The 21,947-nt window shown below is 38.3% G+C and overlaps 1 protein-coding gene across 4 annotated transcripts in view; it reads right to left on the bottom strand.

Annotated features, from left to right (window-relative positions):
- Window positions 1-21,605, bottom strand: part of LOC150096954 (bifunctional FAD diphosphatase/FAD synthase-like) — a 71,376-nt gene extending 49,771 nt beyond the window's left edge. For 3 of the 4 annotated variants that reach the window (XM_090407847.1, XM_090407854.1, XM_090407852.1), the window contains exon 1: window positions 21,447-21,605. The gene's annotated coding sequence lies outside the window, so the exon portion shown is untranslated. Of the gene's footprint in view, window positions 1-21,155; window positions 21,226-21,446 lie in introns of those variants that run through there. The other variant, XM_090407853.1, reaches the window with a different exon arrangement.
- Window positions 21,606-21,947: the final 342 nt, after the last annotated feature.

The raw sequence follows: 21,947 nt of genomic DNA, 5'->3' as shown, positions 1-21,947 counted from the left end.
ATAGGGGCAGTGAGGACTAGATTTTTTGTTTGGAGAGTTGTGAATGAGTGGAATGGATTGTCAGAGTCAGCTGAGAGCGATTTTTCTGTTAATGGGTTCGAGGAGAAGTATATGATAGATTGGGTCTCCCATGATGAGTCGTCAGACTCCATGGAGGTGCCCGTATAATAATAATAAATTAGTCATTAGTGAAGGATTGTTCATAACATATCTCAAGTCTGTAAATTACAAGTAATTTTTGCTGGAAATATGGAGAAATATTCAAGTTACAGTGCTGGTTTTAAACATAAAGATCTTATGACACTAAAATGATAAAAGGGCAAGCAATAATGAAACTGTTTATTTTAATTTAATTACAGAAGCATTGTCGCTAAAAATTAAAATATATCGTGTGAAGAAGGTGAGCAGCCAATCGCATTGGCTGCTCACCTTAATTTAATTATCAATGTTAACATTGATAATTAAAATTTAAATGAACACTTAGGATTTAATTATAAACTTCAATTTAGTTTTTTCCTGAAGAACTTTCTGAAAATCCCTGCATATATCTCGCACCAAGATTTTTTAATTGCGAAACTTTCCCGGTTTGGCTCCTTGTCATTGCCTTCTTCCCGCTGCTCCACCAAGTGAAAGAACTCACCAGTGTCCACCCTGTAACTGCCTCTCTCAACAGTTTAAAAGTCTTGATCACATCACCTCTCTTTTTTTTTCATCTACCAACTCTGCAGTCCACAACCCTCAGCCGATCCTCATAATTAACATTGTATAGTCCTGAAACCATCTTTGTTATTTGCCTCTGCACCCTTTCCACATTTATTTCTTCTTTCAACAATGGTCGAAAGAAGGATGATAATATAAAAAATTGCTTTCTTAAATGGAGATAGGATTTTGCTGAGGCAAATGACAACAGTAAAAGAAGTAAGATTTCTCCTGGGGACTAAATTTGAGAACAATAGTCTAAGTGTGGTCTGATCAGGGTCTTATACAACAGAATGATAACTGTTATCTCTGCAGGTCAGCGTCCTTCTCAGTCTTGCAGCAATCCTCTCAGTTATCTTCACCACCTTTGCAATATGCACCCTGAATTTCAGTTTTCTATTGATCATCACTCCCCTACATCCTCCAATACAGCTCCTCCAATCGAGTATACAGTCTCCCATCAATGTATCCCAAACTTCAAGACTTTACATTATGCCACATTAAACTGATATCCCCATTCATTTGCCCATCTGTCTAGTTTACTCAAATCCTCTTGCAGGGCTGCCACATCTGTGCTATTACTAATAACTCTTCCCAGCTTCACATCATCTGCAAACAACTGAATATCCCCTTGCAATCCATTGACAATATCATAGATATAAAGGTTAAACTATACAGGTCCCAGTACTGAACCCTGTGGAACCCTACTTGTAACCTTCTGCTTCCTCGATATTGCCCCACCATACACAACTCTTTGATACCTATCAGACAGCCAATCCTGAATCCAGTTGACTAACCCGATATCTAAACCCATGTGCTGTAACTTAAATATTAGCTTATCATGGCACCCCATCACATGCCTTTGCAAAATCCAAAAAAATGGCAGTGTATGCCTTTTCCTAATCAACTGCTCTTGTCACTTTATTATAAAAGGCAATCATATTGCTTAAGCAAGAGCGTCCCCTAACAAATCCATGTTGATTCTCACAGATAACATTACCTTATCTGCTCAAAGCTGTATATAGTCTCTCACTAATTTCTCCAAGACCTTAACAACTACTGATGACACACAAATTTGCCTATAATTAGACACTTCCGGTCTGCTACAACCTTTATGCAATCTTACCTTCCTTCCATTCCTTGGGTACCTTTTCTCATAGCCAGACTTCCATTGAAAAGCCAGTTCAAAGGAGCTGTCAGTTCTTTAGCACATTCTCTCAAAACCTGTGGTGAAATACCATCCAGTCTCACTGCTTTACTGACATCCAGAGTACTCAGTATTTGGAACACACTTTCCTCTTGCACCTCTAAACCTCAAACCTGCCCTACCCCTCTAGTATTAAAACTTTCTTTTCCAGGATGAAATACTCCAATAAAGTGCTCATTCAACAACTCCACTAGGTCCTCTGCATCAGTCATTCTATTCCCATTTTTATTCCGAATGTCATTCTTCCATAATCATTTCTCCTCCTACTGGCCACATAGCTAAAAAATTCCCTGGGATTTTCTTTGGATCTTAGTGGCAATTTCTTCTCATATTCCAGCTTTGCCTTCCTCACCATACTAGTCACTCTCCTGGCCTGAGTCTTATATTCTTCATGCATCTGCTCTCCACCCTATATCTCTTCCATAATCTCTTTTTCACCTGCAGTTCCTGTTTATTATTGTTTGTTATCCACTTTACACCAAATTGTGTCCTCTTCTTCACTCATGGAATACAACTTACTATTGCTGCCAACAAATATTCCTTCACAATTTCCCAAGCACTAATGATATCCTGGCCTTCCAACTTTGCCCTCCATGAAACTGCCCCAAAATGATATCTAAGATTATTATAATCACCTGCCTTATAATTCCACACATGTTCCCTTTTCTTTGATATTCTTGCATGTCTATTCATCTTCCATGTGAAAACCACATGGTCACTCTCTCCAATTGGAGGGAGAGAGAGAGAGAGAGATATCATCTCAGTTATTATCAGCTCTTCTGATGCTATGACCAAAATGCAATGCATTCACCCCTCCAAGTACAATTCAAATAATACTGGGATTCTGCACTTCTCCCATTAAAGGATGTATAGCAGTTCCAGCACCATATGCTTGTGCATGTGAACAAAAGTGATGATGATAATGCATCAGGAAGTATTCTGCCTATAGCAAATCCTTTGCTAGATTGTGCCTGATGGTGGTGGAAAGTTTCAGGGAGAGATCATGTATAGCAGCATGCAGAGGATGGTTTCAATCCCAAGCACAGACAGGAAGACTAGGTGCTCTGTGTGTGGGACATCATCAAAAGTTCTTCGCTGAACAATGCATGTACATTTGTATAGCGAGTTTCACCACTGATCATGAAAATCACTATAAATACAGTACTACTACAAATTAAAACCAAAATAAATAAATAACAAAGATCAAAATTCAATTAAAAAATAAATTTCTATATTCACTGCCTTAACACAACAATGAGTAACACCACTTATAGGCATTTAAAACAAAATGTGCTCTGTCGTTATCCAAATTCTAATAAACACTTCGATTCAGCAAGTTTAGCAAGGTCACCTTTCTTGGGGACTTCAATTTTCACAACTCAAAACATAACTCACCCTTCAGTTGAAAGAGTTAATAAAAAGATTCCTCTTGTCATGATGAGAATCAAAGGTCTTTTCTAATCGAAGAGTGCAATGTCCCATCATTCTTCTAATTGTGCTTAATTTAGTTAAGGAATTCTGCAGGCTAGTACTGGATTTATTTAAGAGAGAGTGTAACATCATCTGCATAAAGTATACAGCTAAGATTAACATATCTAATTCTGATATCAAGCTTAATGCAGTTTCTGTCATCATGTGATTTTATCCAATCAAAGCCATCAGGAGATGGTTTTGATTGGGTAAAAGAATGGCGAGTAAGAGTAACTAACTTGCAGAGAGGGATAGATGAAATGGAATATCTTGTGAACAAGATGAGAAGTGTGAAAGATGAGATTAGGAGAATGGAAGAGATGTATGCAAGGCAAATCAGAGTAGGAGTGAGAGAAAGTTTTAGGAATGATAGAAGAGGAGAGAATAGGATAAGTGGAAGAGAGGGAATGAGAGAAAGTTATGGGAATGATGGAAGAGGAGAGAATAGGATGAATAGGATAAGTGGAAGAGAGGGAATGAGAGAGAGTTATGGGAATGATAGAAGAGGAGAGAATGGAAACAGTAGGAGAGATGGAATGGTATGAGCTATAATGTACGGTGACTCAATGATCCATGGTGTGCAAGATAGGATGAGTGAAGAGTGTTTGCCTGGAGGAACAACAGAAAGTGTGGCTATGGCAATTAAGAGGGGTGAATGAGATGATTGTGATGGTAGCAACAAATGACTTGAGAGGTAATGTAAATTGGGCAGCGAGAGATATGAGATTCTTGCTTGAGGTAGTACAAAAGAAGACGCAGAGAGGAAAGATAGTGTGCGTGTTGCCTTGGTATGACTGTGACGAGCTGAACAGAAGAGCAGTCATACTGAATAACATAATAGCTAGAATGTGTCAGAAGAGAGGATTGGAATATGTGGATGCTTGGACAGTGTTTGAGGACAGAGAGGAATTGTAAGCGAGAGACTGCTTGCATTTGAATGAGGAAGGACGTAGGCATCTACAGAGATTGCTGTTCTGAACGAGTCAGTGTGTCAATGCAGGGAAACTAGAATGCTCAAGGTGAATGGTAGCAGGGGTGGCCTCTTGTGGGAAAGGGTACTTGGGAGAAGGGGGACAACATCAGGTAGCAGTGAGCCCAGTGAAATCTAGAGGGTGATAATGCTGAGTATAGAAATAGTGGCATTTTTATGCTTTATACTAATGCCAGGAGTATCCGGAATAAAGGAGAGGAATTGGTGGCGCTGATAGCATCAGCCTGGTCAAAGATTATTGGAATCACTGAGACATGGTTGACAGAAGAGGATACAATAACAGGAATAGAAATAGCAGTGTACAGCATTTTTCGGCAGGATAGAAAGGGAAAGCATGGTGGTGGAGTACTGCATATGAAAAATGACGACCTATGTCCTCTAAGACTGGAGGCTTCGGAAGGCAGTGACACTAAGGATTTTGAAAGCATATGATGTGAGGTAGAGATAGGCAAGACGAGATATTTAGTGGGGTGTTGCTACAAACCAATGAGTACAGAGGGTGGGAACCAGGAGATGTTTAGACAGTTGAGCTTGGCAAGTGCAAGAAGAATGATTGTTATGGGAGATTTTAACTACAGCAGTATAAATTGGGGAGAGGAAGATGCATGTAGCAATAAGGGAAGGGAATTTCTAGAATTCTTGAGGGACAAATATCTTAGGCAACATGTAATAGAGGGAAAAAGAGGTTCAAGAGTTTTAGATTTGGTCATAGCATCAGAAGAGCTGATAATAAGTGAGATGACATCGCTCCCACCATTTGGAGAGAGTGACCGTGTGTTTTAGACTTGGAAGATGAATAGACATGCAGGAGTATCAAAGAGACGGGAATATATGTGGAATTATAAGGCAGGTAATTGCAATAGTCTTAGACATCAAGTTGGGGAAGTTTCAGAGAGGAAGGAATTGGAAGGCTGGGGTATCATTAGTGCTTGGGAAATTGTGAAGGAATATTTGTTAGCAGCAACAGTAAGTTGTATTCCACAAGTGAAGAAGAGGACACAATTTGGTGTAAAGTGGATGATAAAGATATTAAACAGGAGCTGCATGTGAAAAAGTGGCTATGGAAGAGATATAAGGAGACAGGCCAGGAGAGTGACTAGTATGGTAAGGAAGGCAGAGCTGGAATATGAGAAGAAATTGACACTAAGATCCAAAGAAAATCCTAGGGAATTTTTTTATCTATATGGCCAGTTGGAAGAGAAATAATTGTGGAAGAATGACATTGTGGGATAAAAATGGGAATAGAGTGACTAATGCAGAAGGCATAGTGGAATTGTTCAATGAACACTTTATTGGTGTATTTCATCCTGCAGGAGTAAATTTTAATACTAGAGGGATAGGGCAGGTTCGAGGTTTAGAGGTGCAGGAGGAGAACATGTTCCAAATACTAAGTACTCTGGATGTCAGTAAAGCTGTGGGACTGGATGGTATTTCACCATGAGTTTGAGAGAATGTGCTAAGAACTGACAGCTCCTTTGATCTGGCTTTTCAATGAAAGTCTGGCTACAGGAAAGGTGCCCATGGAATGGAAGGAAGGTAAGATAGTGCCATTGCATAAGGGCGGTAGCAGACCGGAATTGTCCAATTTAGGCCAGTTCGTGTGTCAACAGTAGTTGTTAAGATCTTGGAGAAATTAGTGAGGGATCGTATACAACACTGGGCAGATGAGGGTAATGTTATCTGTGAGAGTCAACATGTATTTGTGAGGTGATGCTCTTGTTTTAGTAATATGCTAGCCTTTTATAATAAAGTTATAAGAGTAGTTGAGGGAAAGGCATATACTGCTATTTTCTTGGATTTAGCAAAGGCATTTGACAAGGTTCCACATGATAAGCTGATTTTAAGTTGCAGCACATGGGGTTGGATGTCAGGTTGGTCAACTGGATTCAGGATTGGCTGTTCAATAGGTGTCAGAGAGTTGTGTACGGTGGGGCAGTTTCAAGGAGGCAGAAGGTTACAATTGGGGTCCCACATGGCTCAGTACTGGACCTATATTGTTTAACCTTTATATCAATGACATTGTTAGTGGATTGCAGGGGGGGGGATGTTCAGTTGTTTGCAGATGATGTGAAGCTGGGAAGTGTTATTAGTAATAGTGCAGATGTGGTAGTCATGCAAGAGGATTTGAATAAGCTAGACAGAAGGGCAAATGAATGGGGGTGTCAGTTTAATGCAGCAAAATGTAAGGTCTTGAGATTTGGGACACATCGATGGGATGCTGCATACTCTATTGGAGGAGATATACTGGAGGAAGTAAGGGAGACAAGAGATCTGGGGTTGATGATTGATAGAAACCTGAAATTCAAGGGACATATTGCAAAGGTATTGAAGGTAACACAAAGGATTGCTGAAATAATGAGAAGGACGCTGACCTGCAGAGATAAAAGAGTTATCATTCTGTTGTATGAGATCCTGTTCAGACCACACTTAGACTATTGTCCTCAGAATATTGGTCCCATGGATTTGAAGGGAATAAATTAACTTTAGAAAGGGTACAGAGGCGGATAACAAAGACAGTTTCAGGACTGTACAATGACCACACTTAGACTATGAGGATCGGCTGAGGGAATGTGGACTGCAGAGTTTGTGGATATGATTGAGACTTTTAAACTGTTGAGAGGTGGTTACAGGGTTGACACTGGGGAGTTCTTTCGATTGGTTGAACAGCGGGAAGGAGTGATGACAAGGGGCCATCTCTGGAAGTTAGGAAAGGAAACTGTGAGCAAGAGGGTGAGGAGTGGTTACTTTGCATGGAGGGTGGTTGAACTGTGAAATGCATTGCCTGATAGAATGGTGAGAGCGAGAATGGTTAATGAGTTTAAGGAGTGGAATGATAGACTTTGTGTTTCCTCGGTGGGACCTCCCACGTTGAGTTGATAGACATGTTTCCTAGGAAGGACCTCCCGCGATGAGTCTTTTGACTCCTTGGAGGCTTAAATAATAATAATGTGATCCATTATGATGAACAATAGTATACAACTTTGTCCCACAAATATCTGATTTTACAAACATCTTTTTGTATCTATTTCAGTTGTAACTGCTGACTTCCAACTCAGATATAGACTATATACACCAGTGTTTCTTAAACTCTCTGAGATACAAATATTACTCATTTTTCTTGAAACCCATATGAAAATTTTCATAAAAATCATGAGAAAAGAATTATAACAATGGACCATTACTTGCAAAATATTTTAATCAAGTAAACACATGAAACATAATATTACAAATAATAAAGTAGCATAAGTGTTCTAGAAATAAGCCAATTTAATGAAAATTAGTATTTTCACCATTCACTGAAGGTTTTGTTTTTTTTCTTCTTTTAAACTATATCTATACAAGAAACGATACCTAATACAAGTTTTATATATATATATATATATATATATGCTCTTGGGAACTATGTTTTGTAGAACCCCTAGGGGTTCCACAGAACATTATTATTATGTGACACCTCCAAGGACTCATCGAGAGAGAGGGCACCTACTCTACAATTCAAAGTATCCATCATTCATTCCACCAACTACATCAAACCGCATCACCTACACCACTGCCATATACTGCCGACCACCACTAGTATTTTCACATACAATCGCAACATCCATGTCCATGGCAGGATTCGAACCCACAGCCTTTTGGTTGGAGAACAGATACGCTAACCACTCGGCCAACCATGCCGGCTACATGGTTTAAGAAATACTGGTATAGGCTATGTATATATATAAACGTTTCTGTGCAAAATTGAAAAATGATGAAACAACATTTCATCCTTTGATTGAAAAAAACCTGGGTATGATTCCCACTGTATGAATCTTTATGTGGACATTTCAATTGAAGGTAGGTTAGTGATCTCGTATGAAGGATCATGGATTTGTTCATCTCATCAGAGGATGTTATTATAAATGGGGTGGCAATTCTCCTTCCAGTTTTTGAGAGTGACCATGAAGTGATTACCTGGATGGTCGCTAACTATGTGAGGACTTCTGTGAGGGAAGCATGTATGTGATAACTCAGGAGACAGCTTGCAGTTATAGCATGGAATGAGGAGTTGGTTGGAAAGGAGATCAATACTGCTTGGGTGATATTCAAGAACTATCTAGTAGAAGTAATGTCTAAATGTATTCCAAAGGTCAGAAGGGTAAATAAGGTAGGTGTAAAATGGATGAATGAAGAGAAAAAAGGCATTATGGAGGCAACATAAGAGGAGCGGTAATCAATTCCATGAGGAATACAAAGAGCAGGCAAGGATGGTGACTCGGTGAATGAGTAGCAGCAGTTCACTAATAAAGTAAAAAAAAAAATGCCTGGAAGTTCTTTTAATATACGAGAGCAGTCTGAAAAGTTCTCAGCCTAACAATGAAAAAATGAATTTATAATTTCAAAATTATTTTTATTTTTCAACATAATCTCCCTTATGACATACATTTATTCCAGCGATGCTCCAGCACCATTATCCCGTCTCTATAGTGGTTCTCAGTAAGATCTGCAAAATACCCAAGATAGAGGACAGTCTATGTTACTCCACATTGCTTAGGCAACGTGCTTGTGCTTCTGTGTAAATTCTGCTGCATTGAAAATTAAGATCTACACTGATCCTCTTAATTTTGAAACTCTAAAAGTAGCATCAACTGTTGAAGTTAGTTGCCTCAAAGTTGAAATTGTAGAAGTGAATTCTCATGAAAGGATAGTTCCTTATTTAACAACTAATAAATATCCAGTTTTGGAGTTGAAACACGGAGAATATCTTTTTTCTTCAAATGCAATATGCAGGTATCTGTTAGCAAAAAGTGGAAAGGAAGAACCAAATATTCATACAGATGAATGGTTGGAATGGAATACTGTACAGTTTCAGCCGTGTATAGTATCATTGATCTAGATTTTATGCATGTCATCATATAGACCCTGTAATCAGAAATGTACTCTGTGGTCATCTTCATTATCTGGATAGTTACATGGTAGATAAAACCTATATTTCTCAATCTAAGTTTTGTGGAGTAGCAGATATAGTACTTTGGTCTACGCTTTATATTCTAGCAGAAAATAAAGATCTTTCTTCAGATAATATAAAGGCACTTTTCAGACGAGCAAAAGCTCATGTTGGTGCATGGAATCCAGATGAAGCACGAAAAGATTATTTGAAAGTTATGGAGCTTGATTCAAGCCTCAGAAACACAGTCTTGAAAGAGTTAAAAGACTTGGAAGAAGCTGAAAGGAAGAAGAATGCTGAAGATAAAGCTAAATTATGTGGTAAAATGTTCCATTCTTGAAATATTTGTAGTAATGTATTTGTACATAGTGACTGCTTTGTAAATATTTTATTAATGTTATATTTGTGTAGGACTTTTCATTATTTGTAGAATTCATTTAGGATTTCTAGACAAAAATCGTAGTTAAATTGTAGCATTAATTTATAAATAACAAGTAATATTCCAATAATTTTGTCAACTTGAGCTGGCATTCTCAGAAAAGTAATGATAAAAGAATAATAATTACCAAGGCAACTAATTTCCATTTTGGCTTGTGAATATTTGAGGCTTTAAGTGATGGATCATTTTTATTACCTGCTATGAGACCACCTTGATTGGAAATGTTTGAAAAAGTTCCATGTTTGGTCTCAAAACAAATGTTCCCAATATCTATCTCTCTGCACATCCATAACTCTAAAGACCTATAAGATTACAACCTTTCATCAGTTGAGTTCACATTTAAAAATAAATAAATAAAAGAAATGGTGAATATCATTCAGACAAAAATTATCACTTAAGCCTGTGTTCTTTTTCTTTTAATATTAGTACATTTGAGAGGTTGAAAAACCATACATATGTTCTTATGGGTTTAGAGGCAAGTGAAGGAATGATGGGACCTAATTCAGCAGAAATGTACCATGAAATTACTTGTAGAACACGCATAGGCCAAAACAGACCATCTATGAGACAATGTCAGTCTATGAGAAAGAGAGAGGGAGGGAACATCAGTTTGCTCTGTTTTGGATGGTTCACCATCTTGATTGGAGATTGTGTATTAGTAAAAAAAAAGGAGAGAGGAATATGATTTGTTCCCTTTTCCCCAAGGAAGAAGACATCATTATTTCAGTAGCATTGAGGTGGCAAGATTGTCTTGTAACATAGCAGGACAACCATGGCAAGAAAATCAGTGTTTAAAGTTGCTGGTTTTGGAAATCTCGAAGGTTCGAATGTTTCACTGCAAGGTTTGCCAAATTAGAAGATATAATATAAGATAGGATGGACAAAGAGTACAGGACACTGATGCACACTCTAGCATTGCTAAGGAAATCTGGCTGGAAAGGAAACAAACAACCATCCAGTAACAAAAGTTTGTAGAGAGAGAGAGAGAGAGAGACCATAATCATCCTGATCAGGGTGGAATCATGAGGAACTTAAGTGTAGAGGACATAGGAAAGGATGGCTTAATTGTGAGTAAGCAGGAGATATTTGGGGAAATAAATAAATTTGATGTCAATAAGGCGATAGGATTTGATGACATATCACCACACATCTTAAGGGAATGTTCCAGGGAATTGGCAGCAGCATTGGCATTCCTGTTTAATTGCATGCCTGTCTTACAACAGCACAGGTTCCAAGGGAGTGGAAGGAGGGTAAAATTGTTCCACTGCATAAAGGTATTGATAAGACTGTAGTTTCAAATTATAGGCCGGTCTGTATATCTGGAGTTGTGGTCTAAGTCCTGGGGAGATTGGTGAGAAGTACGATACAGAAATGGGTTGATAACAGCAGTATTCTCTGTGGTAAAGGGGGGATCATGTTTCACTAACTTACTTATGTACTATAACAAAGTGACAAATACCTTGGACAGGGGAGGTGCATATACAGTGGTGTACTTAGATTTTGCAAAGGCTTTTGATAGACTGCCACATGATAAGCTCTTAAATAAATCGAAACAGATGGGATTGGATAACAGACTTCTGAGTTGGATCAGTGACTGGCTGTCGGATAGGTATCAGAAAGTTGTATATGGGGTGCAGTATCCCCAAAGAGAACGGTAACTAGCAGTGTGCCACAGGGGATCAGGTTCAGGGCCCACTGTTGTTCAATTTGTATGTTAATGATATTGGGTTGAGTTTAACTAGTGATATCCAGCTGTTTGCAGATGATGCAAAACTGGGGAGAGCAATGCAGAGTTAAACAGATGTTATTGCCTTACAAGAGGATTTGAATAGATTGCATGATTGGGCAGGTAAGTGGAACTGTGAGTTCAATGTTGCAAAGTGTAAGGTTTTGAGATATGGTAAGCAACGATGGGATGCAAAGTATACACTTGGTGGGGAAACTTTAACGGAAGTAGAGGAGATGAGAGATCTAGGAGTGATAGTGGACAATGACTTGAAATTCAGGGGCCACATTGCACAAGTTGTGAAGACATCATACTGGATAATGGCAACGATGTGGAGGACCCTAACATGCAGAAATAGAGGTTATGATTCCAGTGTATAAGGCCTCATATGGATTATTGTGCACAGATTTGGTGTGGGTTTTCATGGTGACGAGGATATGTTGGAAAGAGTCCAGAGAAGATTTACAAAGGTAGTCAGTGGTCTTTGGAATGTGGAGTATGAGGACAGATCGAGAGAATGTAAGTTGCAGAGCCTCATGAATAGGAGGAGGGGGGGGGGGAGATATGATTGAGACATATAAGCTAGCCAGGGGTTTGTTTTCCGGTAAAAATGGAAGAAATTTTTCATAGAATGGAAAAGGGGAGTAGAACAAGGGGGCCATCAAAGAAACTGTATAAGGAGGGTTGCATGGAGGGTGGTTGGTGAGTGGAATGCATTGCCTGAGTGTGCTGGGTGTAGACACATTGAATTAGTTTAAGGCACAGTTAGATGAGCATTGTGTGCAATAGTGTATACCTCACACGATGCGTCTCTGACTCCATAGAGGTCAAATGTTGTTAATAATAATAATACCCCTCTAGAGCTGCAATCACTTCTTGATTCAAAGAAAGCAAAGAAGAGTTTTAGTTTCAGGAAGAGATAAAAGTCAGAGGGAGCCAAATCTGGGGAATAGGGTGGATGCTCCAACAATTCATAGTGCAGAGCCTCTAATTTTCCCATTGCCAAAACACTTTTGTGGGCAGGTGTATTGTCATGATGAAAGATGATTTTTTTCCTTCTGCAAACCAGGTCTTTTCTCAGGAATTTTTTCATCTAGTCTGGTTAAAAGATCGGAATAATATTCCCCGGTTATTGTTTTACCCTTTTCAAGATAATTAATAAACAAAATGCTTTTAGCATCCCTAAACACCGATGTCCTAACCTTTCCTGCTGATGTAACTGACTTTGCCTTCTTTGGTACTAAACAACCGGCTTCTGTCCACTGTTTTGACTGCTGTTTGAATTCTGGTGTGTAATGGTGAATCCAAGTCTCATCCATAGTAATAAATCGACACACAAAATCAGTTTTATTCTTGTTAAAATGCTCCAAGTACTGTTCAGAGATTTTCATGCGAGTGCGTTTTGATCTGCGGTGAGCAAGCATGGCAACCATCTTGCGCAAAGCTTTTTCATTTGCTATTCTTCATGCAAAATATATCCTACACGTTCTTTTTTAATGCCTATAGTCTCGGCAATTTCATGCACTCTGACTTGCTGGTCATCCAATACCATATCGTGCACTTGATCAATGATTTCTGGTGTTGTTACACTTTTTGAACATCCTTCATGTGGCTCATCTTTAAGGCTGGTATAGCCATGTTGAAAGTTTATTTTTCACTTGGTTAGAGTATAATAAATTTAGTTTAATCCTTTATCCAAGTGTGAGCAAACAAAGTTTGCACCTGAAAGTATCTTCAGGACTGGGTTCAGGACAGGATTAAACAAAATTTATTAGACTCTAACCAAGTGAAAAATAAACTTTCAACATCTTTCTCTAAATCCAGAGTAAATTATTAAAAAAGGGTGGCACACCAATTGGCAATTCCTATAGGTAGAGATGACCTGCTAATGCTTCTGCCTGATATCTCCACTTGGGCCTGGCTCCCGCTGAAGAGACCCCCGCTGAAGAGACCTCAATAAAAGTCGAAACTAGTCTGGGTAGTGGCCCTTCCCTTAATGCATAACATTAGACATATCCGCAAGGAGATGTGTTTTGCATTATAGGAGATACCGAGATAGGAGTGTTAGTATCTTGCTCCACCTTTGCAACGAGTTGCCCTGGTGTTGTACCACCTTAACCCAGTCCTGAAGATACTTTCAGGTGCAAACTTTGTTTGCTCACACTTGGATAAAGGATTAAACTAAATTTATTATACTGGTATAGCCATGTTTAAACTCGGCAGCCCATTTCTTAATTGTTGAAAATGAAGGAGAAGAATAGCTATAAACTTTTATGAACTTCAAATGAATTTCTTTTGGCATTAAACCTACTTTTATAAAGAATTTTATAACCACATGATACTCAATTTTATCCATTTCAAGGGATTCAGACAGTTGTATAAAACAGACTACTTGATAGAATGACTTGCAATTTCACATGGATGCTTATGACAGATGTACCAACTTTAGAAAAAAAAAATCTTGCTGATAGTGTTGCCAACTATGGTCAAGGCTGAGAACTTTTCAGACCACCCTCGTATAGCTAGCAAATAAAAGAAACATTCGCGAACTCTCCCACCACCACCCAGCTCAACAATATGGCATCAAGACAGCCCACAATCTTTGTTCCAGTGGAACCACCCTTCCAACTGAACTCGACCACATACATAAAACATTCCTCTCCATGATTATGGTAGGATAGCATTTACTGGAGAAAATGGTATTAAGGACAACTATTACAGAGGACATGGTTGAGATATTTAATGAGCAGTTTGTACTGGTTTTTCATCCTTGTGAATGTAATATCATGGAATGTTTGAGAACAGTGGATGACAAGGAGGAGAGACTGATGTGAGTAAAGAAGAGGTTATTACTTAATATTAGTAAGGGTGTGGAAATTGATGATATATCACTGTGTATTTTAAAGTAATGTGCCAGGGAGTTGACATCTGCCTTGACATGTTTAATGAGTCTTACACTAGGTAAAGTTTAAAAGGAGTGGAAGGAAGGCAAGACTGTACCACTTCATAAACATGGTGACAGAATTCAAGCATCAAATTATAGACGAATTTGTGTGTCAAGAGTTGTGGTTTGAAGTAGGTCTTTGATAGGTCCACCATAAGTCTTCTGAGTGCTGTATATATAATCCTGCCCCCATAAGACCTATAGTAGATGCCACTAATGCATCTTGCTACAAATTGTCAAAACAGCTGGCTAACTCTCTGACCCCCCCCCTCACTGGACTTACCACATCCTATATAAAAAACTCTACCCATTTTAAAACCCTAACAAAAAATCTTAGTTTAAATAACACAGACATATCGGTAAGTTTGACATCTCACTGTTTTCCAGCATTCTCTTAATTGATACCTTAACACTCTTAGAAAACTTTTTTCCTTCTGACATCTTAGATCTCTTTCCCTTTGCCATCAATTCTGGTTATTTTTCTTGGAAGAACAAAATTTACAAACAGATAGAGGGAATAGCCATGCCCCCCCCCCGCCAATTTTTATATGGAAAATTTTGAAAAACGAGCCATAGACTCTGCCCCTCTCAAACCTTCTATCTGGTTAAGATATGTAGATGATGTGTTCTCTATTTGGCCTCATGGCCCAGACATATTATACTCCTTCCTCAGTCACCTCAACAGCCTACATCCAAGAATCCAGTTTACGATGGAAAAAGAAAATAACAATAGTTTACCTTTCCTAGACACCTTAGTTACATGCCTTCCTAATGGTACACTTTCCTTCACTGTATGTTATTATTATATCACACCTTCAGGGAGTTCAAAGACTCATCGAGGGAGGGCATCAACTCTACAACTCTTTGTCTCACTACTCCACCAACCTTCATTATCTAACACCAATGCCATCTACCGTCGACTACCACCACTAGTGCTTTCATAGACAATCACAAACATCCATGCCCACGGCGGGATTCGAACCCACAGCCTTTTGGCTGGAGAGCGAATACACTAATCACTCAGCCAACCAGGCCGGCAGATACATATAGAAAACCTACACACACAGGCAGATACATTCACAAACTCTCCCACCACCCAGCTCAACAATATGGCATTATTAAAACTAACCAAGACAGCCCACAATCTTTGTTCCAGTGGAACCGTCCTTTCAACTGAACTCAACCACATACACAAAACCTTCCTCTCCAATGGCTACAGCGATTATAGTATTAAAAAAAAATAATCAGTTCCTCCCCTATTCCCTGGCCATCTCTTCAGGAAGAGTTCAGAAATGCTATCACCATACCCTACATCCATGGCACATCAGAAAAAATAGCAAAGATTTTAAAAAAGTACAACCTTCACACAGCATTTAAGTCCCACTGCAAACTTGCTACCCTTATCCATTCTACAATCAGCTCCCTCCTCTCTGTGTCTGGAGTTTATAAAGTACCCTGTTCCTGTAAGCTGGCATACTTTAGACAGACAGGTAGATCAGCAACCATCTGCTTAGAAGAACACAAGTCATACATCTGCAACCAACTATGGTCAGTCAGGCCTGGATGACCATATCTTGGATACAACCCACAGGATCTCTTGGAAAAAAACGACCATGGTCCACCACAGTAAATTCAAGAAAGAGAGACTATTTTTAGAATCTGCAGCAGCTCTCAGAAATCATCCAAATCTAAATAAACATAGTTGCATTAAACTCCCAAAGATTTGGGAAACATTAATTATCAGAGATCCCACCTTACATTCTAGGTCACCTACAATCGCCCATAGAGGGTGCACCACATAGATAGGACTTGAGAGTCACCCATGTGGTTAGCTTAGTATTGTGTGGTATTTGTGTATATGTTACATTAGTTTTTTGTAATGCCTGAAGATGTCTCAGTGACTGAGACGAAATATAGGAAGCATTAAAATCTGTTTTTAATCCTTTCCAAGATGTATACAATCCAATCTGCTTCCAACATGATGTCCTCATAGCACTTAAGACTCAACACATGGATAGCATACTTTGACTTTGCAAAGCCTTTTGATAGATTACTGCATGATAAGTTGATAGTTAAACTAGAATGGATTGGTTTGGATATTAGACTAGTGCACTGGATTGAAGATTGGCTGTCTGATAGGTATGAACATGTTGTGTATGGGGGAGCAATATCCCAGAAGAGGAAAGTCACTAGTGATGTGTCTCAGCAGGATCTGTTTTAGGACCACTGCTGTTTAATCTATATGTTAATGATAATGAGGCAGATTTGAATGGTGTTTATAAAGTACCCTGTTCCTGTAAGCTGGCGTACTTTGGACATACAGATAGATCAGCAACCATCTGCTTAGAAGAACATAAATCATACATCTGCAACCATGACTATGGTCAGTCAGGCTTGGACATTATTAACATATGGGTTAAGTAGCAGTGGCCTGTATAACCCGCATGTTAATGGTACTGGGGTAGATTTGAATGGGAATATATAGTTGTTTGCAGATGAAACAAAGTTAGGACGAACCATGAGGAGGAGACTGATGTCCTGTCCTTACAAGAAGACGTGAAGAGACTGGGTGAATGGGCATGGAAGTGGAGATGTCAATTCAATGTTGCAAAATGTAAGCTTTTAAAATTTGGAAAACAAAGATGGCATGCAGAATTTATACTTGGTCTGGATATATTGTTGGAGGTGGAGAAATTAGAGATCTTGGGGTGATGGTGGATAAGTATCTAAAATTTAGAGGACACATTACCAAAACTGTGAGGACAACACAATGAATTCTGGCCATGATGAGGTCACTGATTTGTAGAAGTAAGGAGATTCTGGTTTCTCTGATTAGGCCACATATGGACTGCTGTACACAGCAGTCTATATGTGGACTAACACCACACTTGTCCTGGTTTTCAAAAGGATGAAGAGATGTTGGGCAGATTCCAGAGGCCACTGATCAAAATAGTTTTTATCTCTGGAATATTGAATATGAAGAAAGGTTGAAGTGATGCAATTTGCAGAGTCTAGTGGAAAGGAGGAAGATGAGGTGATATGATAGAAATGTACAAGTTAGTAAGAATGTTCTTATAAGATTAATGTTGAAGAGGTTTTTCATAAAATGGTGGGAGATTGGGAGAGAACAATAGATCATCCCCAGAAGGTGTATGAGGGTGTAAGCAAGGGAGTCAGAAGTAGGTTTTTTGAATGGCGAGTTGATTCTAATGTGTGAATGATTCGAATGCACTGCCTGACAACATGGTGTCTGCAGTGCATTCGAATTTGAATTTGTTTAAGGCATCGTATGATGAGCTGTGTGTTTGACAAAAGGTACCACAAGATGATACAACTTTTTCTACTTGTATTTGCAAAATATATAATATGTACATTAACTCTGATATTTTTTTGGATCTAGTCCCACTGATGAGACCTCAAATACAGGTACCAGTCTGAGTAATGAATCTTTCGATAATTTCACTATGGAATACTAAGGCAACCAATGTGAAATCAAAAGCTTCCATATACAAATAGATTAGGCAAAGATTTATTTCAAACTTTATGCTTGGGTATAGGTTTTAAACAAGTATATAATTTCTTGTCAAGTAAAATAAGCTACTTTTTCCACTCTTCTGATCATGCTCAGGACTTGGAGTATAAAAAGAAGCATATATCCATACAACTCTAGCCTTATTCCCAGCCTACACTAAAAAATGCAACAAATGCAAAAAGCAACAAAGCTTTAAAAAGGACCAAATGTATAAAATCTGCCTTTTGTGAAAATGACAGTTATGCTTTCAGTCCAAGTCCATTACATAGACCACCATATATAGCTTCTTCTCACCTGCACTTCTCTCTCTCATCTATATGACTCCATAGTGATCACACCAAAAGAGAAAGGTTATCTACAGGCATATCACCACATGCCAAACCAGAAATAGTGCATATGCCTCTTGTAGTCTTCTGCCAAAAGGATATCAGAATTATACTAGATATGAAATTTTCTTTAGTTCTGATGGTGTCTCTCCAGTTATGGAACTAATACCTATCCTGCAGCATCTCAAAACACTGTTTCATACTCAGCTAGCACATAATCTAATATAGGCTTGTTTCCATGTATTTGAAATCTGGTTTCTATGGTGGTGAAGTTAGCCATTAAACTACTTAACAACCCAATGCCCTCAATTCAGTTATCTGTAAATTATGGAGGTCATCAATAATCAACTTCTTCAGTACCTGGAGAGAGCCACTAACATAGATTCATGACAGATTCCTTGGCCAGCATCACCCACATCTAGATAAGTGTTATGGAAAGGCCCCGACTTGTGCTCGACATTTCCAGATCATTTGATTAAGTGTAGCAAGGCTTGCAACCTTTGGCCTACTTTCCAGTGTCTGTAAATGGGTAGCTGGTTATCTTTCAGGTGCATCATTACGTGTTTGCTATAAGCCAGGAAATGTGAAGGGTGGTGATGATGAAATGTATAAGTAACTTGGTTAGTAATCAAGGGAAGGGTGATTGTTATGGGTAATTTTAATTATGGCAGTATAGATTGGAATGAAGAGCATGTGGGAATAAGGGAAACAAATTTCTTGAGAGCCTTAGGCAGTATGCAATGCAGGGCACATGAGGATCGAGAGTTTTAGATCTGATCATTTCATCAGAGGATGTGATGGTGAGTCAGGTTTTGCAATGGAGGGAACTCCAATTAGTGAGAGTGATCATGAAGTGATCACCTGGGTTGTAGTTAGCCACATGAAGACTTATATGAGATATGAGAGGCAGTATGCAATGCAGGGCACATGAGGATCGAGAGTTTTAGATCTGATCATTTCATCAGAGGATGTGATGGTGAGTCGGGTTTTGCAATGGAGGGAACTCCAATTAGTGAGAGTGATCATGAAGTGATCACCTGGGTTGTAGTTAGCCACATGAAGACTTATATGAGATATGAGAAAAGAATATATGTGAAATTACAAGGCTGATGATTATGAAAAGCTTAGGAGACGGCTTGGAGCTATAGCATGGAATTAGGTATTAAGTGGAAGATAAATGTTGCATGGGAACTAACCAAAAGATATTTAACAATATCAATATGCAAATATATTCCAAAGGTTAAAAGACTGAATAAAGTTGGTGTGAAATGGATGAATGACATGATTAAGCATGAAATTTGGAAGAAGCAGATACTATGGAGGCAGCACAAGATGAACAGTAGCAATCAACTGCATGACAAGTATAAAGTGCAAGATAGGAAGGTGACTCAGTAAGAACAGCAAAACTACAGTATGAACAGAAATCAGTAAATCAGGCCAAGAAAAACCCTAGAGAGTTTTTCAGATATGTGCCAAGTAGAAAGAAGAATGATTATGGAAAGATGATGCTCAAGGATGAAGAAAGTAGAATGGTAACTGTTGCAGAAGACATATTTGAGGTATTTGGTAAACAATTTGTAAGAGTATTTCATCCTCATCAGGATGAAATCATGAGAAACTCAGCATAGAGGAAATAGGAGAGAAGGGCTTAATTGTGAGTGAGCAGGAGGCATAGGAGGAAATTAAGCTTGATGTCAATAAGATGATAGGATTTGACGACATATCGCCATGTGTCTTTAAGGGGGAACGTTTCAGGGAACTGGCAATAGCAGTGGCATGTCTATTTAATGCAAGTCTTACAACAGCACATGTCCAAAGAGAGTGGAAAGAAGATTAAACTGTTCCACTGCATAAAGGGGAAGGGGTGATAAGGATGCAGAAAGCCAATCTGTATATCTGAATTTGTGGTTAAGGAATTGGAGAGATCATGGATAGAACTAGGATACAGAAATGGGTTGATAACAACAGTACTCTTTGTGATTGTCAGCATGGCTTGTTAAAAGGAAATCATGTTTAACCAACTTACTTATGCACTATAACAGGGTGACAAATGTATTGAACAAGAAAGATGCATACACAGTGGTATACTTAGATTTTGAAAAAGTTTTTGATAGGTTGCCAAATGACAAGCTGTTAAATAAATTGAAACAGACGGCATTGGATAACAGACTGAACTGGATCAGTGACTGGCTTTCAAATAGGTATCAGAAAGTTGTATATAATAGTGCAGTATCCCAGAAAAAGGTTCAGTCTGTTTTATGTTAACATAAAACAGACTGCATAAATTCAATTATCTGTGAATGAGTTTTAGGTTTTATGGTTAAAGTGGACCTCCTACAGGTACCCTCTTCAAGATTTTGTAAACCATCTTCACTAAATGCGATGAAAATGTTTTACAATAATCAATTATAATTCATATTTTCGTTTTTGGCACCTTGTACATACATTCGAGGGACTCATCTGTTCTGTGCATGTACCACAAAAAAGAGTACACCAATTTCACATACGTCACATGTAGTCGTATGTATCAGACTTGGTAACTAGGATATAAGTTATTATTATTATTATTTGACACCCCCAGGGAGTCCAAAGCCTCATCGAGGGAGAGTGTGCCAACAGCATCGAACGATTGGTCCCCTTCCAATATAGATGAAGGGAAGGATGCAATTTCTACGCTTTACTACAACAATGTATAATGAAGCATTATTCTTTGTATCTTGTTGTGATTTTACAAAACTCGAGTGAACAGTTGAAATTCAATTTGTTATATATTCTGTATTTATATTTACAGAAATCACAAAATACAAATAGGCAATCTAGTGATTCGATTTGCCAAATGAACAACTCAAGTGGGGGACGGATGGGGGGAGCGTTGTAATAAGAATACTTGTTACCTATATTCATTTTAAGCATCTGCAAGAACATCTGTAAAGACAAATCAAGATCATAGTGACGTGACATGTCTCGAATAAGCAAAACTCCAGAAGAGAAATATGCTGCTTCGCTTATTTAGCGATTCACAAACTGTCCTATTCAATTCTAACCACAACGGGTAACCCCCCCGAAAATGCCGGATATATATATATATATATATATATATATATATATATATATAAATCAGAAACTGAAAGACATTTTTACGACACAATTTTGTTTAAAAATAAAAGATCGGTATAATTAATTACCTTGGAATTTTCAGATTTGTAATTCAGAAACTGTAAACAATTTCTAATGTTAAATTTTGTTATTAGATAAACGTCTTTTTTTTATTTTTAAACACCACTCAATTCACCCGCAATTACGCTTAAATATCACAACTCAATGCCCCACACTTCACTATATAGGAAGAAACGTGTCACCTGTACACTTAGAATATTGACAAAAGCGACTATATTGATATAATCAGAGATTAAAGTAAAGGTGGGTGGGTAATAAATCAGCAAGGTACGACAGTGTTAATTATATCATCATTATGTTGTAAATAATATTTACATCATTACGATGTAAATATTATTTACAACAAAATTGTGGCCTTAGTCATAACTTTTAATCCAGCAGTTTTTAAGATGTTCGTGTCGCTTTTATTGTAATATTTGTATAAGACAAATTACAGCAGTCTTGCGATGCTAGAATGTTCTGGAGTGTTGTTGCTACAAGAAGACCTGAACAGTTTGGTGACTTTGGCT

Source organism: Typopeltis vanoorti, chromosome 18 (genome assembly GCF_054136105.1).
Source record: "Typopeltis vanoorti isolate ZY-2024b chromosome 18, IOZ_Tvanoo_1.0, whole genome shotgun sequence".
In the NCBI taxonomy this organism is placed as follows: Eukaryota; Metazoa; Arthropoda; class Arachnida; order Uropygi; family Thelyphonidae; genus Typopeltis; species Typopeltis vanoorti.
This window is presented reverse-complemented; position numbering and strand designations above follow the sequence as displayed.